Raw genomic sequence first — 6000 nt, forward strand, 5'->3', positions numbered from 1 at the left:
TCAAATAGATGCAAGTAAAACACAGCAGAAAATAAATAAAGTCAAAGACTAGCGGTCCTGTTGCTCTATTTTCACCTGTAAAGCAGGAGTGGGGCAGGCGGAGGTTTACCCTGGTGCAGGTGTGCCGCAGCGGTCAGTGGAAGAATCCGCGAGTTTCTCTGTGAGTTTCCCATCACGTGGTAGCTACTCGGTGCTTGCTCGGAAGTTTAGGGGTTTTTTCGCTGTAAAAAGAAGTTTTCTTCCCACGAACAACGGACGCTAATGTTTTTGTCACTTTTTATGGAATCAAACTCAAAGTAAGGTCAGTACTTCCACGCTTTAAACGCTGCACGCTCATACTCTCTCTGCACTCGATATATGATCCATTGTTGATCTGCACACAGCTGTTGTCACCAACGTCGCACTCGCTTACGTCACTGTCATGAGACATTCTCGCAAAAAAATGACGGTTTTAGTAACGCAGTAACGCAGCGTTCCTACGGGAAAGTAACGGTAATCTAATTACCGTTTTTGCAATAGTAATCCCTTACTTTACTCGTTACTTGAAAAAAGTAATCGGATCCCATCTCTGTTTATCACTTAAAGTTGCCCCATTAATATTATACACTGGCTGGCCGCTTAATTAGGTACATTAAAGCATCAGAACAGGGAAGAAAGGTGATTTAATTAACTTTGAATGTGTTGGCTTGAGTATTTCAGAAACAGCTGATTTGGTGTGATTTTCCCACACAGCCATCTCTAAAGTTATCTGGGTCAAATGATCCTGTTGATGCCACAGGTCAGAGGAGAATTGCCAGACTGCTTTCAGCTGATAGGAGGACAACAGTAAGTGGAATAACCATGTGGTACCACCAAGGTTTGCAGAAGAGCATCTCTGAGTGCACAGTGCTTTGGAGGAGTCGGGCTACAGCAGCAGAAGACCACATGACATGAGTTCACTGTATATAAAAGGCCTCCACAGTCTGCAGATCTCCACTGAGTAAAGCACCTTTTGGGATGTGGTGGAACAGGAGATTTGTTGGCTTGTGTCCCTGATGTGAAGCCAACAAAGCTGCAGCAACTATGTGATGCTATCATGTCAATATGGACCAAAATCTGTGAGGAATGCTTCTGTGCTACGAAGCATTAAGGCAGCTCTGAAGGCAAATGGGGGTCCAATGAAATATTCCCTAATGACGTGGCTGGTTGGCTGGCTGAGGCAAATAAAACCTCTGCAGGTTTATCACTGTAATTTGTAACCATCATTAACATTACAATACATATAATCAGCTCATTTATTGTCAATAGTCATTGTGCAAATGAAGCGATTAATTCAAGTGACAGAAATAATCCTGTAGTCGTTCACGTATTAGGAAGATTACGGTCAGGATAAAAGTTTTCTCTGCTTTGTTTACCTGTTTATACCGCTGACAATTTATTCGGGAAGTGTCCTCCACCCCCCCTAAAACTGATGTTTACACTTGGAGATAGCACTGCCTCCGACCTTCCCCTCCTCGTTCCTTCACTGCTTCGTGCTTTTGCATCTCGAACAAAGCGGCCCTGATCTCCTCCTCGTTCGCGTCTCCGTCATGTTTTCATCTGCCTGGCTGGTGCATCACAATGGATGCCTGCGCCTGCTGAGCGCCCTCTGACCTTCTCCCTCACCCATCTGCAATTTCGTTGTCTCGCCCAGCTGAGCGGGAAGCTGCCTGTCTGCCAGCCTAATAAATACAAAAACAAATTGCAGCAGGTTGAAAGTATGCAGCGTGGGTTGGAGCTGTTAATGTAATGAACTTGGTTTCATGGAAAATACGAGGCAATTAAACTCCCACGGTGCCTCCCTGCAGACGGACAGACTGAAGGGGGGTTGGAGACCCTTGAGGGAGAGAGAGGAAGGTAGAGAGCAGGGAGAATAGAGCCATTTAAACGGCCCACAGGAGTAGGAAGTGTGCTGGCTGTGATTGATCTTAAACACCAATTAGTCATGAGGCCGCCCCATCCAGAGGTCACATCGGGCCTGTGGGAGCACTGTCCGACCATTGCTCACCCTCCCGCTGTTTGTTTTGGTTGTTTGCCGGCTTGATTGGCCTGATTGCCGGCGAGGTTTAGGCTGTTTGGATGTCGGGAGAGAAGCAGGAATCAGGACTGGGATCAGAGTGGCATGCGTTCGTGTTTTTAGAGCTCAGTGTCTGGTCATACGTTATCATTACAGTGGGCTGTTGTTTCTTCCAGCAGACACACTGTCACGTGAAGCAGTGTGTCATGGAAAACACTTATTATACCTCTATTACTATCCTTAGATTTTCCTTTTTCGGAGTGGCAGAGGGGGGCAATTTGAGTCATGCAGGATGCTGCATATAGAGAACTACAGGCCTGGACAAACAACTTAAAGAAATATGTGTATGTATTGTGAAGGTTTCGGGTCCAAGCAAAGGGGAAGTGAAGCAATCTCAAACAGTTGTGCAAGACACTGAAGAATTTCACAGTGTTATCGTCTGATACAGACACATTATTTTCTTCCCAATTAAGAGACTGAGTGAACAGGAATTGTTCATGCTGAGACTTTATTGATTAAGTTTGATATCATTTACTAGCCGGACCTCAAACCTGATATTTAAGGTTCACGTAGCTTACCGTTGTCACGATCCTGGGTCTTTGACCCAGCGTTTTAAGTTTTAGGTAATGTTTGATGTTTATGGTTTGTTTTCAAGTTCATTAGATTACCTAAGCTCATTTGTCTATTTCGATTCCTCTTGTATTTTCTTCCCCTGTATTTACGTTTCCCTCACCCTTTGTCTGTGAGGCTGTTTTGACTGCATGTCTTATGTTATCAAGTTTGTCTTCTTCACATGTTTCCTGTTTTATTTTGGAAGAGTCTGGTGTTCTTTGTTCATTGTAGTTAGTGTTACTCTCCCCTGTATTGTCATTATGTTTCATTCTAGTCAGCTGTGTTCTCGTGTGTCTCCACCTCCCCTGATCACCTCATGTGTGTATTTAAGTCCTCAGTCTTCCTTCGTTCGTCGTCAGGTCGTCTGTTTTTCTCGCCATAGTCAGAGTCACAGCCATTGCCATAGTTAGCTTTCATAGTTTGTTCCCAGTTTAGGTTTCTGTTTAGTTACTGCTCTTCTGCTGCCCTCATTCTTGTTTGTTTCTTTCATGATCATCAGCCACAATAATAGGCTCGCTTTTGTTTAAGTTCACTCCCGTATCCTCACTTGTGTTTGCACCTGGGTCCACCACACACATCTCCGTACGGTCTGTCTCCACAAACCGTGACAACCGTAAAGACTAAGAGCAAAGAGCAGCTGTATTAAATCAGTCCAACTATGGTCGGGTTTATAGCTACAATGAGCACCTTCTCTGAAATGACGCGTCAAAGCAACAAAGTTGTTTTGGTAGTAATGTGCAATTTCAAATCAGTATATTGATTAACACTATATTTACTATTTTAAATACTGTTTATATAAAAAGTAACCAGGTATCCATCCCTGATTTATTCCATAGTTTGTTCCAACATCTTTGGCGCTTCGTTGTTGTTTTTGTATGTGTCAAACTGCTAATCTCTGCTTCTGTGGTTGTCTGTTCTGTTAAGTGCATTGAGAACAAATAAAAAACATGTGTACACATATAAGGTTGGTTCAGATTATGAACACAAGGACAATATCAGTATCTAGCGTGTGTTAGCATGATGCTTTTTCTCATTTTTGCAGCTTGGACAATTATTGTAGTTGTCAAACCTTCTGTCCTCCCTGCATTTATTTAAAATAGCAACTGTTCAATATTCTTTAGATCCAAGTTCATATTCAGAAAAAAAAGACAAGAAACAAAAGGCTGTTATTGTGAATAGGCTGCTTTTTTAACTCAAAATATTTTTAGTGAGTGGATACAGTGTGCGACAAAAAGGAAAGGGAAACACAGAATCTGGTTACATTGAATACAAAACAGAACTTCTCATGTTAGAACACAGGTAAAGAAAAAAGAAAACAAACAAACAAGCAAACAAACAAACAAAGAAATTATCAAAAAAAACCACAACCCAGGAGGGGCGATTGATACTAACAAACCCTTTCCTTACAAACCACACAGAGTCAGCTGCAACATCACTGAGCTTCATGTTCCCATTAACACAGACACACATCAGGCCTCTGTGGAATAAGCAGAGTCAGCAGGAACATCCTTAAATCGAAGGTTAGAGAAGTTTGACAGTAAATGACCCCAGATTTGATCAAATGTGCCCTTTTGGTTCTGGATGAAGCAGTGGATCTTTTCCAGACTGAGGCACGACATGAGATCAACCACTGAACATGGGTGGATGGGGCAGTGGCCTTCCACCTCATCAAAATGGCACGCCTAGGTAATATTCTCATCATCCTCACCCACTGTACCAAAGAGAGCAAGTAGGGGGTTGAGAGCCAGTTTCAGGCTGGTAGCCTTGTTCAGAGTGCAGAAACCTCCCAAAGATTTGCCAGGGCAGAGAAAGTCCAAAACATGTGGGTAAGATTGGCACCATCAGACCTGTTACAGCGAGGGTCTAAGCTAGGATAAATCTTACTCGTACTCGTACCTGCTCTGGTACTCGTAGCACAGGAGTTATATCCAGTAACCACCGTTTTCTAGCAGAGCAGTTTTAACCCAATTAAAATGTAATTAGCTTCTGGGCTTTGTCAGCAATTAAACAAAATGTTTAAGATGCAAAAAGGCTTTTTATACACGAGTCCTCACAGTGGCTCCCGTGTCTGCACATGAAAATGATAGAGGGAGGAAAATATTTACAATATGGCCTACAGCTATTTGCCATGCACTGCGTCTGCACATCCTCGTGTAAGTAATGGTTTCAGTCTGGCCATCTCTATAAATACTGCCTGCCTCCACCACTCAAGACAGGGTGACACAGAGTTAGCCCTCCTCGATAGGCCTCAGATCAGCTCAGCAGAACTTCAATCAAAAGCCCGACTCAAACGTGAGATGTTAATTTGCTCCAATCAGGAAGCCCTGATCTCTGAGCTTTTGCTGCATCTGGTTTGTAATTGGGCGTGCTACTGTAAATATGATACGAGGGGCTGAGTGGACTGCTGGAGGCTTTGTTGTCTTCTCTTCAGCCTGCCAGTGAAGGTTTATGAGGTTTATAAGTCCAATATCTGCCAGCAGCCCATCACAGCATGGCTGCTACAGCGTGGTATCTGCTTCCCGAGCCACACTCCCTGACTTATTCTGTATCATTTTCTCCTTTGCTCTCAGAGTCATTGTTTGTTATGAATATAAATATTGGCTGGTGTTTGACAGATGCAAGAATGTGAGGGAGGAAGAAGGACTGAAATTCTAGTGAATTTCAGTCCTTCAGGAAGTAATGTGGACCGGCGCACGCAGCTGAGCGCGAATGGTTTCCTTCTGCTTTTATTCGCACTTTCACTGACTTTTGTGTGAAATAAGACTTGCCTCCCTCTGACTCTATCTCTCTCAGTGGATATCTCAGCACTGACCCGCAGATTATCGATCTAGCTGCTTACACGATATCAGCACGGCGCGCTAACCTGATCTCCCCACGCAAACACGAAACATCTGTGCTGCTGACTCTCATAAAGCCAGCTGACCACCTCAGTGGGAAACAGCACTCAGGATAACAGTGAGACTCTGTGGTCTGAAAGAGCTCAAAATCTGCTGGCTTTGAAGCCCTTCTCTCACTCAGCATAGATAACACCCAGGCCCCAGCCAAAACTCACATCCATCTACTTACTGCACACAGGAAATGAAGAAAATGTGATGAAATGAGTGAGGAAAGCAGAGAAAGATGAGGTTCAAACAGTAAAGTCGAAGCTGATCCTTCATGTGAGCCGAGTTAGCTGTCATATCATTTTATATATGACACACTCACCAGCCACCACACGAACTGATTATCTGCAGTATAATATTAATGAAGAAAGGTTTTATCTAACTCTGCAGCTTTACCAAACATGACATCCAGCAGCCACATTATTAGGCACACCTCGCTCAGACTGGGTTGGCCCTGTTGGCTCCAGCACT

This window comes from Perissodus microlepis, chromosome 23, assembly GCF_051167445.1.
Source record: "Perissodus microlepis isolate ML-2025 ecotype Zambia chromosome 23, ASM5116744v1, whole genome shotgun sequence".
In the NCBI taxonomy this organism is placed as follows: Eukaryota; Metazoa; Chordata; class Actinopteri; order Cichliformes; family Cichlidae; genus Perissodus; species Perissodus microlepis.